This window comes from Taeniopygia guttata, chromosome 4A (assembly GCF_048771995.1).
Source record: "Taeniopygia guttata chromosome 4A, bTaeGut7.mat, whole genome shotgun sequence".
Lineage (NCBI taxonomy): Eukaryota > Metazoa > Chordata > Aves > Passeriformes > Estrildidae > Taeniopygia > Taeniopygia guttata.
Window position 1 is genome coordinate 1,446,868 of NC_133029.1, and position 26,962 is coordinate 1,473,829.

General features: G+C 40.9%; 1 long non-coding RNA gene across 2 annotated transcripts in view; it reads right to left on the reverse strand.

The window, feature by feature from the left end:
* Window positions 1-26,962, reverse strand: part of LOC121469970 (uncharacterized) — a 102,854-nt gene that overhangs the window by 53,299 nt on the left and 22,593 nt on the right. Inside the window, exon 1 of one of the 2 annotated variants that reach the window (XR_012055907.1) lies at window positions 25,161-25,788. The exons of the other annotated variant lie outside the window; for it this stretch is intronic. This is a non-coding gene — a long non-coding RNA (uncharacterized lncRNA). Of the gene's footprint in view, window positions 1-25,160; window positions 25,789-26,962 lie in introns of those variants that run through there. 2 annotated transcript variants of the gene reach the window in all.

Here is a 26,962-nt window from a genome sequence, read left to right on the forward strand (position 1 = left end):
AAAGCTACAGTAAATAGAATTACCTTTCAGTCACCTCTCTAATGCTTCCATCTGTGTGCAGAAAGGACCTGAATGGAAATCATCTGCCTCCTCCTCCACTGGGCTGATTTTGGAGGGTTTGTACTGATCTCACTGTAGAGGGACTGGCAAAACACAAAACAAACCTGGAGAATCCCAGAGCTCTCCCTGGACCCCCTTCAGGTCCTGGCAGGGCCCTGAGCTCTCCTTGGAACCCCTTCAGGTCCTCAAAGGGCTCTGAGCTCTCTCCAAAGCCCCTTCAGGTCCTGGCAGGGCTCTGAGCTCTCCCTGGAGCTGCTCCAGCTCTCCCAGGCTGGCTCCAGAGCAGGACCTGGTTGAACTTGCTGAGGTTTCCACCTCTCCCCTCTCCAGCCTGTCCTGCCTGCAGTGCCCACGAGACCAAAACCATTCTGGGCTGTTCAAAGCTCCTCAACAGGACAAAGCATTCTGCCCTAAAAACTAAACTTAAAAAAGCACATTCCCCTCCGAAATCTGCTGCTGTCCCTTGAGAGGAGGTTCTTTTTTGGTTTCAGGTTTCCTAGCATTGGTTATCTGAGGAAAAGGCACCACTCTCAGAGAACTCCTATAAATCCTCGTGTCCTAAGCACAGGCACAGAAATCCCCCACTCAGAGTGAAGGGACAATGGAACACTTCCAGGGAAATTCAAGGAAATGCTTATTTTGTAACCTGTTTAGCTTAGATGGAAATAGAGTTCTGTGTCTGGATCAGTGCCATGCTACCCAAATTTACAGCATTTATACATATCCAAATTATATAATTGTGTTTAGCTGTTTTGCAGCAAGCTGCTTAGAAACTCAGAAATTTTGACTGTTATTTGTTGCAGCAGGGCAATCTTATAAACCTTATCAGTCTGTAGATAGGATCTTGTGAAAATCTGCCATATTTTCTGCTATTTGTACAGCATTTAAAAACTTTTTATTCCAATAGACCTATTTTACTGAGACTTAAAACTTCCTTAATCAGGTTTAAAACTTTCCTAATCAGGTTTTCTAACCTTATTTTCCTTTGATTTCTTCAAACTTTAAAGTGCTTAGGCTCAGCCACACTTATTCAGTCAGGAGTCTGGTCTGGCTAACCACTGTTACCAGAAAATATTTCATCCACAAACAACTCATTTGTAAGATCCTAAACTGGACTTAAAGTTTTCTTTTCTGTTGTTGAGATCTGCACTGTGATAATGGGTTCTGCTTGAAAGATCTGGAAATTAATTTTAAATTACTTTCACACTCCCTGGATTTAAAAACTTCCATCAGAATGGCATTGGGCTCAAGTACAGCTAAATAGCCTAATAAATATGACTTTTGCTGATATTAGCAGATGGCAGAGGGCTCTGCAGCCTGCTCAGTCCCAAGCACTGTGGTGCCACACACAATAGAGGCCTGACAAATATTCAGTGCCACATATTCAAAGGGTAAAACTTTGATTTAGATGCAAACTTAAGTTTGTAAGCATTGATATTTATCACAGAACTCTTCTATTGACTTAAAGGATATTTATTCACTGTTTCTTCAGGGTGTATAGGAGGTCCAGTTCCCTTTATTCAAGTGGCAAACACCATTAAAATGAAAAAACTCTGTCACTGGTAGAAGGCACAAATCAGGTTCAGCAGTTGTTGAAATTAAGCAAATACTTGACTTTAAATCTCTCCTCAGTTCTGTCAGTGTAATTACACACCCATAACTAGGCCACGTGCACCATATTAGCATACATGTGAACATTTGCATAGGGAAATTTGGCTGTGGCAGGAAGTCTAGACAGATTTTTAGGTGCTAACAAGAAGCCTGAGTTCCCTGGATTTTATTGTGAGGCTGGCTCAGTGTTCCTGAGCCCCATTGCTGAATGGACACTTCCAAAGCAGTGGAAAATGCTGTTTTCTTTAGTTTATCCCTTACAGTTGCCACTGATTTCTGCAGAGTCTTACATTTCTTAGTTGCCTTTAATTGCCTCTTTTTTTTTTTTCATAAGAAATTGTCCCAGGTATACCAAAAGAAAACCAAAATCTCAGCAGGTTAATAGAACCATCAATCTTTTACACATAAACTTGTATGTGTACATATATACACACAAATCAGTTTGTATACATCCCAGAAAAATTGGTGAACTGTTACAAGCAACAGCAGAGATCTTAATTGATTTCTATACTAATAATGAGCATTAATATTGCTACTTAACTAATCAAAGAATTAACAGTGCTGGGCAAACTACATCTGTATAACATTAATATTGTTGAGCAGGAATTGTAAAGTGTTGGGAGGATGCTGAGGAAAGGGAACAAACCTGATTTTACTCTGCTTTAGCTGCAAGACCACAGTCTACAACAATTAATATAGAAAGATTCCTGTACAGCTGTTTTTAAAAGCTGATATCAATGCTAGCATTTCTACTGCCACTAACAGTGAGAAATTCTCATGCAAATGAAAAAAAGCATTTTCAAGCAATTTCCCCTCCTATAAAAACCCTTGTTTATATAATGCAAGAGAAACAACGGAAAGGGAAGATAAGGCAGATGCATCTTTCTACATCACATTTTAGAGCTGAACTCGCAGGGTTGTACCCCACAAACAATTTCCAGCAGCACTCCATCAGTGTGATAAATGCTGCCATTCCATCACACGCAGCTTTGACACTCACAAAAATCAGTTCTGAGCTCCCCTCATTGCAAAGGTGAGATGGGTGTGAGAGCAGAGTGAAATCAAAGCTACAGAACAGCACATTCCTGTACAAGAATTAGCATTTCTTCCTGGCATTGGCAGCACTGCTGAGACTTGTAAATTATTCAGCATCTACAATCAACATGCCAAATTTCAGTGGAAACCTTGGTGCTTTTGTAAGTAAATTTTTATCTTGGTGCTTTTGTAAGTAAATTTTTATCTTGCCCGATCGTGTTTGTGTGATTGACTGAGGTGTTGCACAAAGGAATCTCTGCAGCTTGATTGGGAACGCTGCACTTGTGCTTCCTCAAGGAAAAATTAGCTGCTTGCATTTGAAATTCATGTCATAAATTCCTCAGTATTCATATTTACCATCTCTCCTATAGCCTCATTCTATCTCTGGAATCTTTGGCTTTGATGAAGGCAGGAGGAACTACAAGGAACTACAAGCAGATCTGTAAGGACCATCCATTTATTAACTTTAATAAAAGTTATCTTGATCCACAAGGCTCAGACATTTAATTAAAGTAAATGGAAAAGATGCAGTAAAAAAAAAAATCAGAATGAAATTTAATATTAGATCAGCCTAAGGAAATTCAAGAGAAAACAGAGGGGACTGATAAAATACCTGAAGGATGGGGAAGGATATGGTAGTTCAAGGAGAGGGGATGTCATGCAGTACTGTCCCAGCTGGAGTGAAGGCAGAGCACACAGCTGTGGGAACTCATTTACATGCTCAAGTGCTGCCTGCAATGCCACACTGCTCAGAAGAAACAGCCTGAGATCAATTATTGAAGGGCTGGAGATGCTGCTCACACTTTCCCTGCTCTGACTCTGGTTTTGCACACATCCTTCCTTCCAGCAGCTCAGGAAGGGGTGCCAGTGCTGGGGTAGCAATGATGCCTGTAGTAAGCACATTTCTCTCCCTCTCAAGAGCTTTCATAGAGGTGCACAGAGAGAAATAAAAGAGAAAACAATTTCTATTTCTGCTCCTTGTTTTCCCATGTGGAATGTGTTTGGAGAATTGTTTCCCTGGGGTGTTGCTTGGTTGGATTCTGGTGAGGATGAGCCTGGTGGCCAATCCAACCCACCTGGGGCTGGGCTCTCAGAGAAGGTCACCAGTTGTATTAGAGTTAGAAATAAAGTCAAAGAAAGTAGAATGTAGTTTTAGTATCCTCCTTTTATATAAAATATTATTATATTTTAGCATAGTTATGATAAAAAAATAATTCAGCCTTCTAAATGAAGTCAAACATTATTATTTCTTCCCATTAATTTCACCTACATTTACAATAGATGCCTTAGCATTTGAGCTTTTCTATTTTTTCCTGTACTTGTGGTCCTGCAGCTCTTTAGTGAATAGCTCTAAACTCCACGCACAGTGTGAGCTGCTGCTGTCCCATTCTGGGCAGACACAACAATTCCTCTCCAGGCCTGGCAGTCAAGGACACCTCAGTGCCTCAGGGCCCCAGAAATTAAACAAAAGTGAGCTGGGGAGCAAACTTGTGTTAAATTACTTCATTAGCTGAAGCTGTAATTGGAAGATGAACCCCCAGTTTCAAATGGACCAAACTTATAAAACTGTGCAAACCTATGACCCATCATCCATTTTTGGGTGCAGCCCCTGGGGGGCTTTGTCTGCCCTAAATGTACCTGAAGGCTCTTCAATAAATAGAAATGCTTTTTATTCCCCTAACTCTGCCTGTTTTTAGGCAGCCCCAAAAGGCACCAGCAGCTCCTGCAGGCTGCAGGTCTCAGCCAGGAGCTGGAGCAGGCAGCTGGGGGCAGGAATTTTGGGGTTTTTTACCCCTTCAGCAGAAATCGGGCACAGGTGGCTCCATCAGCACTCGAGCAGCGTCGCTCTCTCCCCTCCAAGCCTGGCTGTTATTCCTCTGAGACATTCTCATTGTTGTGATTGCCTTGTCAAGCCTTCACATTCCTAATTTCTCCGTTTTGATGACTGGATCTTTGCTATAATACTGAGAACAGCGCAGGAAGTGAGTGAAGGACTGACAGTCTTTCATTTTTTAAGACACAAAATAAGTCTTTCCTGTCTACAAATCAATCCTGTTTTATTCTTAGCTTCTCTGGAGCACACTTCCTCCGACAAGAACGAAACTCTTTTGTCAAAGACATAAACACTGTGGCAACATTGTTCAAACCCTTCCTTCTTGGGTTGTGGCAGCAGATTGCAATTTGCCTGGTAGCATTAAGGTTCTAAAAGTTTTTGTTTAAAAAGTTGCCATTGAGTAAAAAAAAAATTTGAAATCCATAATTTAAATTGCATAGAATTCCTGAGGCAATTAATAATCCAAACATAAGCAACAGCTACTATGTAACATTTTTCAGTCAACATCAAGCGAGATTAAGAAGATATTTCTTAAAACAGTGAAATAGAAAATTACATTTTACATTGGAGTTTGATTGATGATAAAGAAGAAATATTTTATATTCCTTACACAAAACAAGCTGAAACACAAATATTAATACTATCTCAGACTTCAGTGTGGCTAAATAATTCATAAAAGTTAATTGAATTTTGTTGGTTGGAAAGGGGATAAGATTGATTCAGCAGTGAGACAGATGAGATAATCCCCCTCAGCCCTTGCTATGAGGATTGCCCTTTTCTACAACCTCCTCCAATTTGTTCCCTAATTAGGCAGGATCAGGCAGCAAACGTCTCCTGGGGACTCCCAACAGCTGCTGACCCCAGAATTCCCTCCAGTGGATCCCAGGGGCCTGGAAAAGTCCCAGAGCACCAACTGAAATGGTTAATTCATACATACTTAGTGGTACGTAGTTATTCTGAGGTAAATATTTTCCTGCCCTCTCCAACCACCAAGAGCTGTTTAAAATTTTCAAATTTTCCTTCAGTTTTGCATACTCTAGTTATTCTGCCTTGTCCACTTGCGTATTAATTATAATCCACTTTACTTTGCAATGCAGCATTCCAGAAATGCAGACAAATGCATGTGAATTTAAAGAAATCTGAAAAGCAGATCAAATAACTCTCAGTGGGCTGAGAGAAATCAAAATTCTCCCCAGTCTAAAAACCTAAGAAGAAAGAAAATTTGTGTCACTGATGTGAAGAATTTACCCCACTGTTGGTATCAGTACCTCCCACCACTCAGACTATCACACAGATGTATAAAAGCAACTTAACAGAACTTTCATGCACAATTTCAATGCTATTGATTAAATAAAAACTCTGATTTACAGGAAGAAACTGTAGCAGCGAGAGTTGTTGAGGAAGAACAGAAAATTGCAGTCTGGAAAGTGTGATTATTTAAACTATCTCATCTACAGATTAAGGAAATTTATTTTGGTCCTCTCCAACCTAAATCCCCAGTTCAAATCCTGAACTGTAGTCACTCATTCACTTGGTGAAATACTGCAGCCTGGTGAACACTCTAAACCCAGAATATTCAAAAGGTCAAAATAATATTAAATGTGGGGCTTTGCTAAATTAAAGCCGAGTCTTCCCAAGCCCTGCCTGGGCCAAGGCAGAGGAATTCCAGCTCTGCGATCTTTGCACTCGGGAGGATGGTGCTGGCACCACACACTTGAAAGGAAATTTGGTGAGAAGTGGCTAAATATTAATTCATATCAGTAAAGATTAAAAAAGCAACACGAAAGAGGGATTACCGTGAGAAACATCAATCCTCCTTGTGTGCAAATGATCAGGAGGGAAGAGAGGAGAGCACTCTGCCCAGGAGTGTGTTATTGTGGGTTATTTAATAAAGCAAATGATATATAGCTATTCTATATAATTATACCATTAATAATAATTATATCATTAACACATTATATATATTATATATGCTAAATATATAGATATAATTAATTATACAGATATAACTAATATAGATCAGATTACAGATTCTTACTAGAGAAGAGTTAAATCTTATTAGATCTGTGTCTCACTCACCCTCTGCTTTTAAATTACAGTAGAGCAAATACACAAAACAAAGACTTCAGACTGTTTCCAAGGTGATAAATCAAGAGGCAATATTACATGTGGCAATAAGTTCACACTGCAGTTATTCAAGCATCAAAATCTTCTTTTCTAGAGGATCTGCAAACCCCTTTCCTCTCATGCCCCCACCCCCCTTCCTATTTTTTTTCCAAATGAAGGATTATGCAGGGTAAGGAAACACAGGTAGATATTTGTATTGGCAAGAGCAGAAGAGGCACCTAAATGCACAGACAAAGCCCTTTTTTCTTTTTTTTTTTTTTTTTTAAAAATACTTTTATACTGCTTTATTTATTTTTTTTCCCTTTTCTGGCTGCTTATGTCCTGAGCAATTGCTTTTATGAGCACCAAGTGGTGTTTTTAGTGGAAATCTGGAGGGGCCCACATGAGAACATTAAGCAGGGTTGTGACCCAAGAGGCTGAAGCTTTGATCCAGTAACGAGATCGTCAGAAATACTCCCAGCAGTGCTGCAGATGTGCTGCACAGTAAAACAGAACTAACTACAGCATCCAGAAATGCAGATCTAGAACAACCACACACACAGAGTAACTGGGGAACAGAAGGGTGAGGAAATAAAGGCTGCAAAATGACTTTCACTCCAAGGACTCAATTATTATTACAATTTCAGCTTCAAAAATACAGACTGCATAAGTCATTCGCATTACAAATATTATCTTGATATCTATGCAGTACAAAACAGAGATTAGAAGGAAAAATGGAGCTTTCAAAATCCAGGAAGATTGGATGGGATCTAATCACCTATGAAATACTTCACGGAACTATACCAGGAAGGAAATACAGGTATAGTTGTTACCAGAGAACATATTAGTTTCACTCTTAGTTAAGAAAGTCATCAGGCAGCAGGTGAATTCTTCTTCTTGTTTCCACAGTAGGAGGATTTTCAAGCCTCTAAATTGTCCTAAGGCTAGAGAAAGGGCTGTCAATACAGTGACTTTTCCCACTGGGACAGTGGGAACTGCATTTATCTGTGGAGCAATTCATTAGTGCCAGCTCCTGTGCCCAGCAACAGTTGGTGATCAGTTATTGGAGCCCTGATTATCCCAAGCTGCATCTTGCTCCTCATCCGTGTCACCTCATCAATTATCACTTAATAAGAACTCTTACTCCTCTTTAAATGTTCAGCATGGACAGAGACAAATTCTGACATTAGCATAATGGAGTCTAATATCTCAATAAAGGGCACGAGTCAATAACTGCCATGAGCCACGTCCTGTATTCAGCCAGCCCTTCCCAATTCCCAGGGGAGACATAGTCAAAGTATTAGAGGGCTCAGAGGTCTTTAAAAGGTGTTTAAATTCAAATATACAGAGAAACAGAGTAATTCAGGTTGCTTTGAAGCCAGGATCTGAATATTGTTTTTTGCCAATTGCTAGTCAGCAGTTCTGCTTCTGATTTTATCTGAAAGCTATAAAGAAAGATTTCAATGCTCAGTTACTCAGAGCTGCTTCCCCTGCACTGTGTGCCAGACAAGCCTTGTCAGACAGACTTGTGTTTTATTAGTGGAAAGCATCATCTGCTTTATCCCTAGCCCAGATTTTTAAAGTCACTTTAATTAGTGTAGTTTAAGGAAGATTCATCTGTTCTAAAATTTATACCTGAGCTGCTTGCATCACAGGCTGTCCATAATTATTGAGGCTTTAAAACAAAAGCTGTAACTTCTATTTCTTATTGTCTGAATTCAAAAGAATAAATGGTTATGTTAGAAACACTAATATTTATAAACAGAGAAGTTTGATGCACATAATAAAAAGTAGCAATGCATGAAGCACCAGCAGTTAATGAAGAATGCTTCTTTTAGGGATGAAAAAGATAAGGAAGTCACATTCAGACATACATTTAGCAGCACTGCAGAAAAGTTCAGTGTGACATGTCTCTGCTGCTCTGCACAGCCAAAGATCACTGACCAAGCACAGGGAAAGGGAAGAATGAAATGTGGCCTGGCCACCAAACTGTCCCTGCAGCAGCTTGGGCCACTCCAGTGCCCAGCACCCAGACTGAAACAGCTGAAACCACCCTGAAATCCAGACCACTTAACAGAGAATACATGCAGTTAGCAAATAATGCATGTTTTCCTCATTTTGCAGCCATGTGCAGGAGGGTTGGGCAGGGACAGGAGCTGGCAGCAGCTCCCTGGGCTCTGGAGCACCCAGCAGTGAGCCAGCCTGGGTAATTCTGGAATAAACAGAGCTTTCAAGTCCTCCTTCCCCAAAAGCTAGCATCAGTAACACCAGGGGAGTGGTTTTTAGACCAGAATTAAATGGCTCATCGTCCTGCGAGTGCCCACATTCATTCCAGACCTCTGCACACAGCAGTAAATGAACATGAAACCTCTGTTAGAAATGATTATACCCAACACCTCAAGGGGAGGCAGTGGCAAAACAGTGTTATATGATTGTAAGTTCTGTTTTACTCAGTAGATGTGTGATCAGACCACTCTGGCCTGGCTTATCCAGGACTTAGATTTAATTCTTCCTGTGCAAAAACTTCAGTTTGGCCCTTCTCCCTCCCAGGAATCTCTCAAATCACCTCCTTTCAGTCTACACTTTGGTGTTTCCAGTCTATGAAGTGGAGGAGGAGCTGAAAGACACCAGAAATCTTTTCTCCAGCATGACTATTTTAGCTATGGAACCACCACATCATTTATTCATTTGTCTTTTTAAGCATTTTGCACAAAAACTGAACAGCTCAGCTGAAGGCACTGAAATATTTGCCTCACCACACATGCGCACAGGAAACTTCCTTTTCCAAAATTTCCTTCTAATTCAACAGAATTGCCTGGAACCCATAAACACAAATGTAGAGATAGATACAAAAGTGTTCACCAGCACCTGTAACTGGAGTTTGATTTCAGCTTTAATGTTCAAGTCATGTTCGTGTCTGCCTTCAGCAGTCAAAGTCTAAAGCTTTTATCAAGATAACCAACTCGTGAGTTTAGCTCTGTGACATCTGAGAAAAACATTATGGCTCATACTTCCTGGAAGAAAAATGATTTCCATTAAGTCAGGTGTACAATAGTTATAAAAGCACAGTCTAATACTGTTAAAGAAATACTTTGACATCCTGCTGATAAGATCATTCTACCCTTGCAGAATGTCAACAGCTAATCATATTCTTTATCTGCACAGATATTATACTGAGAAATTGACTTTGCCATCTGGCTCTCCAGAATTTTTATCAGGTCTTTTTAATTAGGTTCAAATCATTGATTTCCATTGTTCCCCTGCTCCTGTGTTTTTCAGACTGAATCCATTTGCAGGGCACTGCAGTGTTCTCAAGTGGAGCCTACAATGAATGGGATTTTCCCACAGGTTTTCACACTTTACATCTGCGAGCAAAAGTCCTGTCATGCTTGCTTAGTGGTGCATATAATTCAATTTTTGTTTTATTAAGATATGAGGATGACCAATCTATTAACAACAACAAAAAAAATTATAAAATTTAAATCAAACAACCTCAAAAACTCTGTATGAAAAATGGGCCCAAGGCTCATAAATTAAAGATATCTGCAAGGAGTCTGGGAGGTTGGGCTCTATAATTGTGATGAAGATAATGAAATCAAAGTTGTAAAGACTTTCACAGGCCAGGACATATTCCTATGTTAGTTTGGGTTTCCTGCTGCAATGCTAAAGGCATTTGTGTGGCATTTCAAGTTGAGAGAAGTTTATAATATAAAATATTGCTGTACACCTCATATGCAAATCCTGTAAATTGCAGCTCTCAGAGCAGAAGCTCCTGCAAGACTATTGATTTTAAAACCTACACAAAACAGTAATTAAACTCTAAAGTAACTTTGGTAATGTTAATCTATGAGGAAGACACTCTTCTGGGTAAGAAATGTCTTTAAGAATTTGCATTCAGAAGGAAAATTGAAGACAAATCCCTAAAGAATTGAAAACTAATTTGATTTTCAAAGTATGCAAAATCCAGTTCTGAAATTCCCTCAGAATTTAATGGATGGAGTGGCTTGGATAGAGACCATAGCCTTAGTTTTGATTTAAAAAAACAACCAAGGTAAAACCAACCCAAGAGGAAAGCGAGCAAACACACACCCACCACACCTTGGTGATACAATTTAAAAGCTGAACAGCGAGGTTTACATCTTCTGCTCAATTCCTGCGTTAATTATATAAAATTTTATGTGTTCTAGATATAAAATACAGCAAGTCCTTTGGGAAGGAGAGCAAAGCACTAATTCAGGATTAACACAACAAGGCTGTCCAACGGCAAGGCACAGCAAAACCCCTCCAAATGCCACTCACAAGCACTGTACTCACATTTAAACTCAAATATTTCCCAGACTCTCTGGCCTTTCTCACTGCTGACCAAAGAAACTTTGGGTGGGAAGCTGCCAGGCTGTGTCTGCTCGGAAGCACAGCTCTAACTGGAAGGATTTAGCACTGGAACAACTTTATTTCCCTTTTTCCCCCCTAGAAGAGAGGGCAAAATACGACACTGGGGATGGCAGGATATGCCTTTTTCTTGATGCAAACAGAACTTTTATTATGGGCACATAAGTCAGCTCAGGTACTGGAGAGTACTTGGAAATTCAGCCTGCAAAATATTTCTCTACAGAGTGTCTGGAATCAAACAGAAGCTGCTTCTGCTGAAGAAATTAGAACCCTTGGAAAAATCTTACTCTAAGGCTGTGCTAACCCCACACCCACTTAATAATGTATCAATAGCAGAGTTTACTTCAAAACAAATCACAGGACCTGCAGAGCAGCAAACCTGAGGCATGAGGATCAAAATATGGGGATATTTTGCAATTAAAGCCAGCCAGCACATGGGGCTGGCCATGGGGTTGGAAGGGGAAGCAGAAGGCGCAGGAAAACTTTCCCCAAGTTTTAATTATCTTCCACCCATTTGAGTGGTACAGCTGGGCACTTTCATTGAGACATTTGCTTGGAGATCAGAGAGAGGAAAGTAGAAAGAAAAACCAGGAGTATGTTTGGTTGGCTGTTTTTCCCAAAAAATAAAGCTGTCTCAGCTATAATTCCCCTGTTCTTATATTAAAAAAAAATAATAATACAAAAATTCTGGATACCACTCTCAGTATTTGGGGGATTTTTGTTTGTTGGTTTGTTTTTTTTTTTTTTTTAATTTTCAAGATATACTCCTGTAAAATTTAAATACTATTTAGAATTTACAAAATGTGAATTATTCCTTCAAGTCTCTGAATACCAATTACATCATAAGCTTGACACGGTGCTGAGACCCCAAGTTCCTCTTTCTCATTGTACATATTTTTCAATTGCTTTCTTATGTTTTTCATGGAGATGCAGACACACAAGATATTTGATAGAGTAACATTATTATTCTACTTCTTCCTCTTATGACATTATTATTAATAAAGTTCTCTCATTTATAATCCCTGTTCACTTAGTTCTTTTCACAGCTACAAGTGTTATTTCTTGCTCTGGAGGTTACTCAGCCACTCAGAAACACCTCAGTGATTTTTTTATTTTTTTTAATTGATCAGAGACGTTTTTGATGATTGATTGTTAAATGACTCTGCTGCATGCTGTGGTTATACATTTGAAGATGTGGCATTTTCGGTGCTGGGAGGAGCTCCCTTGCAGGGTTTGGCCCTCGGGGAGAGCTGAGCTGAGCAGGCAGAGCAGCTCTGCCATCCCCAAAACGCAGCTCAGAGTGATGGAGAATGATGAACTCAGGGGTACAAACGCTGTGCCACGCTCCTGCTCTCCCTGCAGAGCTCCAGGAGTCCTGCAGAACATTCCTGCCACATTCCAGCTGCCTCTCCTGGCTGATAAAAGCATAGCCACTGCAGCACAGTTCACCTCTTCAGCTTCTTCAACAATCTCCCCCTTCCAGAGAATCTGCCTGTGTTAGGGTCAAACAGTTAAACTCAGCCAAACAAAGCCCTCGAGTATTTTTCCCAGTTGAGAGCAATAACCAAATGCTCTCCTACAACCACTTTGCTTCAAGGTGGGAGAATGGAGAGCCAGGCTCTCATCTGCTACAAAGCTTCCTCTGTGAGGAAATCAATAGCAGGGGTGATGACTTCTCAATTATCCCTTCAATGCATTTTCAGTTTTCTTGCTTTTACCACACTTTACCTTCTCCCTCATGGCTGAGCCACTTCCCAGATACTCAAAGGAAGGAGAAACCTTTCCCCACGGGGTTTGAAATAACCAAACAGTTGGATTTTACTCTGAAGAGTTTGTAAACTATTAGTGATAATTTAAGAACTATACCATGAAAGAACTGTATGTGGTAAAGTGGGGTAAAAGCAAGAAAACTGAAAATGCATTGAAGGGATAATTGAGAAGTCGTCACCCCTGCTATTGATTGTTCTTTCTTGTCCTGTGAAAGCTCCATGTGAAGATTAATCTGCATAAATATATCAAAAAATGTATGGTAAATATAATGTAAATATTGTGAATTTAAGGTGTGTCAAAGGTTCCTCCTCAACTGACAACAACATTTTAATCACCTGTTCCCAGGGTCTATAAATTATGTGCTGTGTAAAAAATTCTGTTACAAAATAAAAATCTTCCTGCTTAGAAAATGGAATTTAAATAAAATGTATCATTTTCTGCTTTGGGAAATAATAGATGTATTTCCATGAAAACCTTATGGATGAAAAATTACCTCTGCCTTTACGTTGTTAGGCTATTAGTTTGGTAAACTCTCTGAGGATATTACAGTGGGAACCATTTCATTTTTATTTTAATTACAGTGAATTACTTGTTTAATGAAAAAAATTTCTTGCACAGATAACAGTCTCACACACCAAACTTCCTTCAGGAGCCAGCTGAGAGCCAATCCAGCTTTATTAAGTCCAAGCCATTTTATGAGTGTGTTGCCTGTGCAGCCAATTCCCTCAGTCAGATGTTCACTTTCTAGACATGAAGTGACATTTTTTCTCACTACTCCCAAGTTTGTGCAGGAAAAACAGGTGGAAAGATTCATCCCAAACTGCTAATTTTAATTTTTTTTATTATTTTAATACCACAAATCCATATTTTTAAGACATTACATGGGTTTTTCTAACAAAGGCACTCTGGAATAAGCCGCAAATTAAAGCACAAAAAGGTTGGTGAAAATGCACACAACCTTGGGAAGATTTAAATGCATGAATAAATCACCTGTATAAACCTGTAACTGTAAAGAATTTTATTTTTATCTGTAAGAAAAAGTTATGTTTGGTGTGATAATTTTCTTGTATGTATCATAATTTACTTCCTTTAAATAAGGGTTTCTATTTTTAGAGAAGAAAAACCTCCAAGGACTCTTTGCCACAACAAACCCTTGAAAACTGTCTGTGTTTTAAGAGAAAGAATTACCTTTGCAAGGTGAACAATGACAAAAAGAAGTAATTTTGGGCTCTCTAGCATTTTCTTTGCCTGATTAGCTGGAATGCCAGCAAACACCAAGGTTTTACTTCCCTGCAGGGAAACACTGGTACATGAAATTGTGAAAAGTGCTGTGCTGCACCGTGGGAAACTCAGGCAGCTCTGCTGAGCATTTATCTGCTTAAAACCACGTGGCACTAACCTCAAAATCAAAATTTACAGAGCATTCAAAACTACTTTTCATGTCTTTCTCCACATCGTGGTCATTCCTCCAAAGCCTTTGTTGCAAAAAGGAACTTTTCTGTGGGGTTTTGTAAAATCAAGAATTTAAATGGTGCTTTATTAATGTTTATTGGCAGTAAAGGCAATAAAACTGCAAGGAGGGAGGAAGGGGAGTAAGGGAAGAGAAAGGAAGAATCCAATCTGTGGTATTCTTGCTGAATTCTTTGAGGAAGTTGAGGAAGGAACACTATAAACCAATATATATTTGATACCTCTTTTCTGACATTATAAATTTCTGTATTTCCTATATCTAGCTATAATAAAATTTGGTAGATTATAAATTATACATTTCTGTATTTTCTATAGATATCTATAATAAAAATAGATTATAAATTATAACTATTATAAAGTTGAGGAGGGAAAAGTGCAGGCAGGGAAACCTGTAGGTGCTTTGCCTCGGGGTCTACCCTTGGCAAGGCCCAATGAAACAGGAGGGGAAGGTGCAATGCAAACAATGAAATAACAGAAAATACAAAAAGCACCCCGGCTGCTCCCTGCAAAGCCACAATTCCATGTTTGTGTAGATGTTTTTTGTCCAAAGGAGTGCTCAGCACCCCCTCAGCACGTGCCCTGCAGAGCTGAACAGAACACACAGCTCCTGACAATGCGCCCACCGTGCTGAGCTGTAAAAAATAAAAGAGCTGTGGATGTTTAATTGGCATTTTGGGCCCATTGCAGGAGCTGACCTCCCAGACTGAATTAATGCTGTATCACCCAGTCCCAGGGCTCTTTCTGTCACGGCCCCTGAACTTTTCCTTCAACCGCTGCTCAAAATCAGTTGTAATTTATTCTGATGCCTGCAGCTTGCTCCACATTTTTGAGGCATTAAAGCTGTTCTTTGATTAGTGATTAGGGCGTATCTTTATCTACTTTAGAGGAGTATTTTGGATGGGAGCTCTCTGACAGGCCATGGTGTCACCCATGGAAAGGTCGTGGGCTCCCTGCTGGCCCCGGACAGCAAAGGCTGGAGGTCAGAGCTGCACATTTTATCCTCTGGATGCAGTGAATTGATGGGTTTGGTCCATAAATGTGGATAAATACCCACATCCCAAACTGTCACCAGAGCTGCTGTTATAATGTCACTCTCAGCAGAAGGTCGAGAAACCAAATTGTGTTTGCAAATCTAGGAGGCAAGATAAGAACAGACTGCCTGGGTGGCTGGAAAAACCCACCCCATTCCCAGGCCTGATCCAGAGCTGCTGCTCCAAGGTTCCTCACAATCCAAACTCTCTTTCCCAAAAGAATTTACCACTGGGAGGATTGCTGAGACAGGGAAGCATTGGGAAAATGCAATATTTACTGGCAGCTATGAAACTTTACAGATCCAAGTAGCAAATAATGTTTAGACTGATCCCCTCAATCAGTCTGTACTTTGGAAAATTAGCTAATTAAATTCAGCAGATGAAACAGCTGATCTGGTCTTACCTTCCTCCAACCTGCTGCCAGCAGAAGTTTAACCTCTGCTCAAATGCCCAGATAATGCCCAAATAATGCCCAAATAATTGCCCACATTCCCACTGAATACTTTTCTTCCAGTATTTTGCTTTAGGCTTTGTTTAGATGCTTTTCTTTAGAATTAGTCAAATTTGAGCTTACAAGATTTGTTGGGAACCATATGCAGTCACTTTTTGAACAGCTGAGATTTTCTTCTGCTCCACTTTCTGCTTTTTGAGCGCCATGGGGAACAAATTCTCTGTCTCAGACCCTTGCCAAAGTTTTTCTGCTTTCCAAAGAAGCTCTGTGGTGTTTGCAGGATGTGTTTTCAGACCAGGGTTCACCACAGTAGCATTAATACACAAAATAATATCCAAACACTTCATGTTTAAGAGAACATTTTATTCTTGAATTTGCTCTTTGTGCGCAGCTCACCCACAAGGTGCAATTTCTTCCACCTATGTGATTTTGGTTGGATTTTTTTTCTGGACAAAGGTCCAGAATTAGTTTTATAGAGTGTTCCTGCCCACTTGTACAAAGTAATTGGAGGTTTTGGTTTTGTTTAGAACCAAACGCTGGTGCTGTGGAAGTCGGGGGATAACAGGACAGTGAGGTTTGTGCCCTTGGGAATGATATCCTGGTGATTTTTTACATTCTGCAGACACAGGGCCCTGCTTTTAGGAGTTAATTCTGCACTGGTGAGAGCTCCTCACCTCAGTTTGACACGGATGAGAATTTAGCACGGCTAAATTAAAGAGAATTTAGCAGTGGCTGAATCCAGTTGAATGCCAGCTCTGCCCTGGGGTGTTCCTGCTCAGGGGACAGCGAGATGTGCCTCACACCCAGCTGGGATGGATGGGGGCTTCAGAAAGTTGTGGTTGTCCATAATTCCTCTGAAATATCCCTGAAACGGGGTAATCCAACTCCAGGAAATAACCCTCATTTTGCTGTGCTTGCCCTTCTGAATGTGGTTAAAGGCTCCACATAAAACACCCCAGTCCGTGGGAATTCTGTTTCAAAAAGGAGGAAAAAGTACAACCCCCTCTTCATGCCGTATGGCAGAAAGCAAAATAAACCACAAATATGTGTATTTTCCAGGGGAAGGTGCTGATCTGAAAGAGAGAAGTGGTTTCCAAGAGGAGTGAGCTCCACAGGGCGAGTGAACTGAACCAGTTCATAAATATCTTGGCAACCACATGCATTAATATTCAGTGGAATTAATGAAATAATTGCTGAGCTCTTCCACTCGAGCCATTACAGCCAATAGCAGAGAGCTATTCAGGTTGGTTACTGGCTGGGACAGAAAAACAAAGATAAATAGAGAAATTAAAATGTATAACCAAGCTCGTTTGGAGGGACTGAGTTTATTTTAACAGTGTCAATAAATGTCTGCTGCTATGGCTCCAGTGGTAACGAATGCTCACCAGGAGGTTCATTTTAGAAACAAGAGCCAGAGAAAACCTCTATAAACACAAATGGGAAGATTAAATGTAGAGTGAAAATTAAATCTCTTAGGAATTTCCCCTTAATTTCTATAATTTAATAATTTAGGAAAAGCACTACTTTCAGTTTTGTCATAGGAAAGAAATCCAGTTTTATACCAGATTTGAAAGGTAATCAATTTACTTATTAAAAATAGAGGAAACCTGAATGACAGCACTACCGCTTTATTAAAATTTAATTTTAAAATATAATTTACAGGATGAAAACTGCTCTTTCTTAATCATGCTCGCTGCCATGGAACAGCTTTAGTAAAGTATATTATTAGAGAATTTTACTTTCCTGTTAAGAAATTAATTCTGAGTATTAAAAATTGCTTGATACATGATACATATATCCCATTTTATAGATGGATATATATGTATGTATTCAATATAAATATCTTTTTTCCCTTTTGAGCCTGGCCACAGACTTCATAGAGGAGGAGCACAGGAGAGAGGGCAGCGTGGGTAAGACATGTCAGCCCAGTGGGGAAAAGGAGCAGGGAAAAGGGAAATATGCAGATCAAGCCATCTTTTCATAGGACCCTAAAATCCCATTTTTTGTTGAGGCTGATCTTTGCCAGGAAGAGACTGGTTGGGATCTAAATCCAGACTCCTACAGCTCAATTAAGGTGAGGATGAATGACCCAGAGCTCTTCACTGCACTCATTTCTCCTTAGCAGGGACATTGCTCCTCCAGCCTCAATGAAAATCTGCTTTTAACAGTGGTGCCTAATTTATTGCCGAATTAAGCAGGCAGGATTTTCAAATAAGAAAAGGACAAAAAGCATGTAATTCAAATGCAGCAGTGCTGTTCTCTTATTAAGATTGGTCTCTCCACACTTTCTAATAAAAGCCAGGGCATAGGCAGACCTGACAAGGAACATTATCTGACCTCTATTTTTGTTTATGAATATGTGACAGAGTTATTTTAAAGAGATAGGCTAAGATGTTTCAGAAGAGTCACTCTGCATCAACTCCACACCGTGATTAAATATTACTGATGAGTGTCAACTGTCGCAGTGAGCCCACTGAGAAAAGGCAAAAAATAAATTTCTCCCTCTGAAGTGCAATAGTCTGGGCTTTTTGAACAGCCTCCTGTACAAGAGCAGGGAGGGCACAGGACTCTTACCACAGAATTCTGCTGCCTCCTTAATTGTCACAGAAAATGCAGCCAGACTCGCACTGATGTGAGCATTACTGAAATTCCCATCACTAATATTCTCAGGAACAGTGTTAATTTTACATGCTAATTGAGTGGATAAAGAGAATGAATATCCCTGAGGGAGGAGAGGAGGTTGTGTGAGGTGTGATCTGCCCCTCAGTCAGATGTGATCGTGGATGTTCTCCTTGCCAGAGTCTCTCACTCACTTTCTGCTTGGGGTAGGGCTCTTCTTCTCCCTTTTTAATTTTAGAGGGTTTATATGCAGAGTGAAGCCCAGTGTGATGGGTTGTTCCTAGGAGTGTAATGCTTTATTAATATAAATAGCACTTTCATTAGGGTGTTATGGCAAGGGGGTACAATTAGAGGTGGGATAATTAACGTGGAGCATGCAAATCTTTACTTTCAAGGAATGCTTAATGTAGGACACTGAGGATGTTGTCTGACTATGGTAATACCTTGGTGCTCTCTTTTAATCCTTATCACTGAAAATTTATTCCTTCAGGTAATTCAAATCAAACTATACTGCAGTGAAAAAAAAAAAAAAAAAAAATAACAAAACCAAAACCCCACGACAAACATATAGGGAAAAATACAAAAACAAAACAAGCCAACTGAGAATTTATTCCATTCCTTAAGCAGAAAAGAAAAACAAAGCTAGCTACTAATTTTCTCTTTAATAAATGAAGTCAACTGATAAACCTATTGATAGACAGATATTCTGGCAACAGATTGTCAAAAACATCTCACCAGACCACACGAGTAACCCCCACTCACTGACAAGCTGTCTGCAAAGTTAATCTCAGAACCTGTAAAATATCCCAGGTTTGGAGTACAAATATTTTAGTGATTAAGTAAATCCAGAATAAGTTATTATTTGCATATTTAAACACATACAGTTGTTAAATATGCAAAGACCTAAATTTAACTTCAATACCAAGGTATATTTGTTATCTCTCATAACAGAAGATGTGTTCTCACAGCTCCCCAGGCAAAAAGCACACAGTTACAAAGCCAAGAGCACGTGCTGCTTTTGGGGTAGCACTGGACATCTCCTCCTCCACGCCAAATGTTGCAGTGTGGCAGCAAATTGCTCTCCCTCTCAGGATTTTTCATAGAGGTGCACAGAGAGAAATGAAAGAGAAAACAATTCCTATTTCTGCTCCTTGTTTTCCCATGTGGAATGTGTTTGGAGAATTGTTTACCTGGGGTGTTGCTTGGTTGGGTTCTGGTGAGGATTGTTTGAGCCTGATGGCCAACCCAACCCACTGGGGCTGGACTCTTGGAAGGGTCATGAGTTGGGTGAGAGTTAGAGTCAGAGAAAGTAGTGTGTAGTTTTAATATCCTCCTTTTATATAGTATATTAATGTATTTTAGCATAGTTATAATAAAGAAATCATTCAGCCTTCTGAATTGAGTCAGACATTGTCATTTCTTCCCATTGGGTCGCCTGCATTTACAATATTAGTGCTTGAGGTGAGCTTCATGGCTGAATTTCAGCTGGGATATTTTGGGGGAAGATTTTGCACTGGTTACTTATCACCACACTCAACATTTCCCTAAACATCTTCTGAGAACTTGCTCGGGTTCCACATTGTGCAGGAACTACACAGGATAAAGAAGTTTGTAATTATTTAAAGAGTCTGATTCTGTTTCTCCTGCTCCTCCTAAATCCTTGCTCTGTTCCAGCAGTCATTAGGAAAAATGGGAAGGCCTTGTTAAACAAGCCATGTCCTGCTGCACCAGTAATTGCTTTTTGGTTGTAGCAGCTGTTCAGTCATGTTAACCCCTCCTTAGTGATTCTGGGGAGATGCTCAAACCTGAATGGACACAATCCTGAGCACCCTGCTCTGTCTGACCCTGTTTGAGCAGGGTTTGGAATGGCTGCTCTCCAGGGGTTGTTTTCTTTGCAGATATTTTACTTTCATTTGTGTTTATTGCTAGAAAGCCCGAGATGTAAAATGAAAGGTGCACACAAGTCCAAAAGGATCTTTCTGCACTTTGTTTCCAGCTGTGTGAGCACTAGACCAGGTGGAACAGAGGGTGTGTGGTCACTGTGGAAAGGAGCCAGCTAGGAACTTCCCTGTACCTCTAGGTGGTATTTCTCTGGTTGACAAGCTACTCTTGATCCCCATTGGAATTTTCTAGATGATGCTTCTTCATCCAAGAGGACCCCACTGCCTCAGAGCTGGCTCAAAGCTCCAGCAGAGACTCGGCTGCGTTAAGAGCACCTGGAGAGAGAGCAGGAAGAAGGTGTTCTGCTTAGAAGAGGAAATATTTGCAAGACAGGTACTGCTAGGAGATGGGTGTCAGACACAACGAGGTCAGCAGATAGGATAGACACAAAAAAAAAAATATAAAATGTGTTACATACTCACTCCAGGATTCACATATCACACCAAGAAACACACAGGACATTCTCCCATTTCTAAAACTCCAAGAGTTAATAGAAATGGACAAATCTATAATGGAATAGGACATAAAATGTCCTGAGCAATGCCTCTGCTCCATACTGAGCTGAAATATGTCGATGCACAGGCTTACATCTCCCTTAGGCCAGAGACTCCTTCAAATGCAATTTTTGGTAGTTAAAGCAACATTTGCCTACAGCACCTGTCAAGCATCTATTGAGGACTGAGTCATGTGGTTTCCAAGTACACATCGTCTTGGGCTGCTGTCAAGATCTGGTGGTGACCTGATGCTGAGCGCTGCAGCAGAAGTGTGTTCCAGCTTTGCTCAGGAAAAAGACACTTTGCTCAGGAAAAAGACACTTTGCTCAGGAAATTATGGCCGTGGTGAAAGGAAAGGCAAAGCCAGCTCCTAGCAGAGGAGGAGGAGACATCCCTTCCACACAGGCTCAGGAATTCCAGCTGTCCATGGCACCACCTGGACTCAAGAACATTTGTTCTTCTCCACTTTGTGTCAGTGTCAGCCAGCTCCTCAGAGTGAGGCCACCATCTCTGCCTTGGCTGGTTTAATTTTCCCTCTGCAGCCAGAGCCAGGCAGTGTTTTCCTGCTGGATGGAGCACAAGAGGTCCAGGCTGCCAGCTGCAGTCATGTCGGAATCTGTGCTATTGATGATTCTGAGACTGTAGAAAGTCTCTGTCTTTCTGCCCCACTGCCAAAGCAGAAGCCATAATTGGTCTGTGCTGGTTTCAAAGTTGTTTATTCTGTTTATCTCTAACATGTTCTGCTGCCCTGCCGCAGCTCTGTCCTGCAGGGCAGCGTGTGGGGCTCTGCCCTCAGTGGGATGGTACAAACATTAAATACCACAAACTCCCTGTGCTGGATTTACAATAACGTGCCAATATCTGTCACCTACGTTGGACAGTGTGTCCCCAGCCTGAACCAACAGAAAAATGCCAACACCACAGTGAAACATGGAGGGCATGAAGAAGGAGAAAAAGGACAAGGCACACCCAATTTCCTCTGTCTTGTCCCCTTTGAAACCCTTATCTAGAATCCTAAAATTTTACTTTTGCACCCGTGCCACACTTAATTATTACTTATATCAAACACTCTGAGATTTTAATTCATCCTGTAAGATTGAAAACTCTTTTCCATGGACAGAGATCACAGCCAGTGTCTCTGGGGGCTCTGTCCAGGGGGGTTCCTGAGCCCTGCCAGGGTCCCAGGGCAGCCAGGGCAGCCAGAGGGATGCCCTGGATTCCCACACAGTGGGGCTGGTCCCTTCTGGCTGGAGAAATCCTGATTTCCCTGCCTGCAGCCCCCGGAGTCCCTTCTGGCACACTGGGATGGCTCTGCCAGCTGCAGATGATGCCCCTCACCCCGTGATGCCATGGAGCTCTAAAGGCTTGGCAGCCCTGCCCCAGCCAGGTGGACCAAGCAATTAGCAATTCACAATTAGCTCAATGTCAGATGGAAATGGACATGGCTGCAGGCAGCCAGGACTCCCTGCATCCTCATAAAATGTTTCTTAAAAAAAAAAAAAAAAAATCAAAGCTAGATTTCTAAGTCAAAAACATGAAACGGCCTTTAATTTGGATGTCTCTCTTAAATTCTCTCTCTTAACTTTACACATCTGATGGTAAGACACAATAATAATCACCTACCAATAACTATTATAGATATCTATAGAAAATACAGAAATTTATAATTTATAATCTATTTTTATTATAGATGTCTGTAGAAAATACAGAAATGTATAATTCATAATCTGCCAATTTTTATTATAGCTAGATATAGGAAATACAGAAATTTATAATGTCAGAAAAAGGGTATTATAAATATATATTGGTTTTTAGTGCTCCATGTTAAAGCCAGCTAAAAGAATGCAGCTGTACTTCATCAGCACACTGCAAAGAACTAAATGAGGTGTGAGTAAGGAGTCCTTGGACTGCACTCCTACCATGTACTTGTGCACCTGTAAGAACATCCCAAAACTGCTGCTTTCCTGTCCAGTGGAGTTCTGGAGCTGCAGCTAAAGGGATCCTTTCTGCATTTTGCCTGACACTTCTCTTGTTTAATTTCCAGATTCCAAATTTTAAAAAGATATTTTTCAAAATATGCAAATTGAACATTCATTGGAATGGGATCTACACCAAGACACCTTCCAGAATAATTTAGGAAAAAAACCCCAACAAATTAGAGACCTTGCACAAAAGTGAAACAATTAAATTAGCAAGGCTGCCCCAAAGTGCAGTTTTATATCCCAGTCTAAGCAAGGCATGCAGTGTGCTGCTTCTGCTCTGATACATCAGTGTAAGCATAATTTCACTGAAATTGGCTTAAAAGCCTCGATTTCCAAAGGAAATATTTATGCATTTTCAGAAATGTTTGCTTTGCATGAGAAGACTTCTTGTTATAAACAACAAACAAAAAGTAGTAGAAACTGAGTAAGATTAGCTCTTAGAACCAAGACTAGCCTCAGAAATCAATTTTTTTTCTTAAAGATACTGTTATTCCTTCTGGTACAAAAAAAAAAAAAAAAGCAACTAGAAAAGTGTATATTACAACAGGACCTAAAAATAGCAAATAACTGTTTGAAAAAAAGTCTCTTGATTTGCCAGAGGAACCTGTTTTTGAAAAACAATTCTCGAGTGTTTCCTCTGTGCTTCCTTCAGTGGCGTTAAACGGCAAAGGAGACAAAGGTAAGACAAATCTGACATTTCTGTCAAGAAGAGCATTGTTCCTGTGTCCTGCCTGCTGTGGTTTGCACAGGTGGGCTTTGGACCTGCTGCAGGAGGAGGAGACACGTTCAGCTGGAGGTTTGTAGGGTGCATTCCAAAAATCCCAGTGAACCCAACACTTCCCACAAAACCCTGTTCACTCTCAGCACGGTGGTTCAAGTCAAACCCAACAAGCATTTAAAAATTATCTGGTATATACCAGATATCACCTACACGATACAGAGTGTCCTTTAAAGATTGCTTTTCAGGTGTTTTCTCCCCAGATGTGCCCTCGCTGATTGCCCTTTGTGCTGGCACTGCTCCTGTCCCATAAAGCCATTTATTCCCAGTGCAGTAGCACAGAAACACCTCGGGCTGGCTCCTCTGGGGAGGGACCCCCAACAAAGGAGCAGCTCTCACACAGATAATTCTGATTTTGTGATTATGCTGTGTGAGGAGGGCTGTGTGGAGAGGGAATACAAACAGCACAGAGCAGCTGGGTCACACAGCTCCAAGTGTAAATTGCAGTCAGAAGGATCAGCAAAGTCCTGGTCCTGCACAGAACAGTAAAAGTCCTGTTGTGTGTCTGAGGGCGCTGTCCAAATGCTGCCCTGGGGAGCCTGATCCAGTGTCTGACCATCCCTTGGATGCAGAACCTTTTCCTCATATCCAACCTAAACCTCCCTGACAGCTTTGGGCCATTCCCTCAGGTCCTGTCCCTGGTCATGAGAGAGAAGGGAGCAGAACCTGCCCCTCCTCTTCCTCACACAAGGAAGTTGTAACTGCTCTGATGGGAAAAAAGGAGTCATTTTATCCACAATCTGAATATTTCATTATGAATGAAATATTACTAATAAATATGAAATATTATTATTATGAAATAACGACTTAGCAAATAGAACAAGATGAAAAAATTGCTCTATTTCCATTAATGGGTTGACCATTGCCGGCAAGGAGGCAGACACAGACCCTGGGCTGTACCTCCCTCTCAGGGATGCTCACTCTAGGCTGGGCACACATTTTTGTCACAGCACTTGTGCTACATTTGTGTTTAGAAAATATTTGTATTCTAATAGCAACTTGGGATCACAGGGACAGGACCTTGGTGATCCTAAAAGACTTGTTAAAGAAAAAAGCCCCAGTTGAAACTGGTCACAAGTGAAACTTGTGGCAGTATTTCCCTTTTAAGGAAGGCAGGAAGACACCAAACACCCGTGAGAGGATACCCTGCTTCCACTCCAGCTGCTCCCTGAGCTGCTCTGGCAAATGTTCTCCCTGTTCAGGGCGAGAGAACACAAACAGAAACTTGTGCTCACCCTCACTTGGAACTTCTTCAGGGCCATAACACCTGGGAAGGAGGAAGGGAAGGTGGTTGTGCCAAAGTGCTGCTGGTGAACACACCTGAAAGCCAAACCTGAGCATTTTGTGTCAGTGAAATGAGCAGGGAGCAACCAAAGTCTGAAGAGCAGGAGCCAGGAGAAGGAGATAAGCTCCCACTCTAGACACAAAATACTGCAGCTCGCAGCTTCATCCTGTGAGACCCTACAGCACTTACAAAGCAAGTGGAGACTATAAATGTATATTATTATCCAGACCATGCTAATGGAGAAAACACCTGGACTTATAAAATAACAGGCAAAAAGGCAAATGAAAATCCAGAAAATGCAAACCTTCTCTCTGGGACGTTGTAACCCTGTAAGACCTTGGAGTTTTGGATAATTCTCCATGGTGGCAAAGCCCAGAGCCCTGCAGCTCCCAGAGCAGCTCTCCCCATCTTTTCTCTCACTGGGCAGCTCACACTGCTCTCGTTGTCAGCCTGAGCCCAGCAGTTCCTTTGCTTTAACCAGGTTAGCAGTAGTGCTCTTCTGAGCAAAAATCCAACCCTGTGATCTCTCCCCAGATCTCTCTGGTATCTGCTCACAGAGTGTGTGATCTATGGCACAGCCCCAGACAGCGAGTGGCAGATTAAATACAGACCCAGCAAGACTGCTACATGAAATTGATAAAATAAGTCTGCATTTATAAATTATACATACATTTCCCAAATTGTCATATCTCCCAATCCTCTCTCTGCTGTTTGCCAGATTTTCTCCCACCAGTCACTGTCACATCACAGCTTCTCCTTTCTTTTTTATGTCCTGATTAACAGGACATCTATATTCTCCCTTGAGCTCTCTTCCTCCCAGCAAGATTATTTTCCATATCCCTACAGAGGGGCCAAGAAAGCATTTGCGAGCCAGAGATGCTTCTTTTTCAAGATATACTATGTGATCTAATAAAAGATACTACTTTTCCTTATAAATGTAGCTCCATGAGCACAATTCAAATGCTTCAATATAAGTTCAGAAAAAAAATCTATATGAAAACAATTTATTCTTAGATTACTTAAAAAAAAAAAAAATTAAACCTCTTCCCCTATATGTTAGGGGATTCTATTAATCATTTGGGGGGAATGGTTTGACTCTTCAAATATTGATGAAGACCACAGATTTTTGCAGTAGGAAAAACCAGGCAAACCTGGAATGATCAGATCCTCCTGGCAGCACTGGTTCTTCAGAGATGCTCAGGACACTTCTGAAAGCCACTCTGTTCAATACAGCATTTACACCTCCTGCTCTATTTTCAAATTTTACCATCAGAATCATGAATGCAGAACAGATACAAAGTCAAACAGTATTCACAGGAGGTTTGGGGTTTGGGGAGGCTTTTTCCCAAAACTTTTGCCAAGCTGTAGAACTCCAACTTCCTTGGTTAGCTCTCAGTGCTCCCCTGGGGATGCTGAGGGGCTGTGCCAGGTGCTGCAGCACTCTGGAGGGCAGCAGGGGTGATTGGCCAAAAGTGCATCATTTTTGCCAAGTGCCACCAGGTACCACGTTCTTCCAGGAGAACAATGGATGGTGCTAGAAAATGCTTCATTAGCACTGAATTCCCTTCAGTGCTTGAGCAGAACCAAGCCACGTGTAACTGCTGCAAGTTCTCCTCACACCTTGTGCCCAGCTGCACATTTTATTCAAAATCCAGGGTAGGTCCCCACAAGTCCTTTTTTGGTTTTCCTCTGCAGTGACCTCTCCTGTACATTTCCATCTTGAATAGGTACCACTTTGTTTTCCAAAATGTGTATTTTTCTGATGTGGAGACACTCACAGCAGCTATATAAACTTTGCATGACAGGTTGATAGGAAAAAAACCCTCTTAAAAACAGAACTCTCTTGCAGATTTACTCTTTAATTGCACACTGTGCTGCTTTTGAGTTTTCATTTTTATAATGGACCTCGGTATACAAGTCAACCTTTTAGCCCTAAACTGAGGAGAAGCGTTCACAATACATCAAACAATGTGCAGGAAATATCACAATAATCTGATTGGCTTAGGCAGGTCTCACTGGTAGAGTTTGAAGAGCTCAGTGGTTCAAGGAAAATGGTTTCTTCTGCTTGTCTGAAAGCAAAATGGATTTACGGGTAAAAGGCAGCAT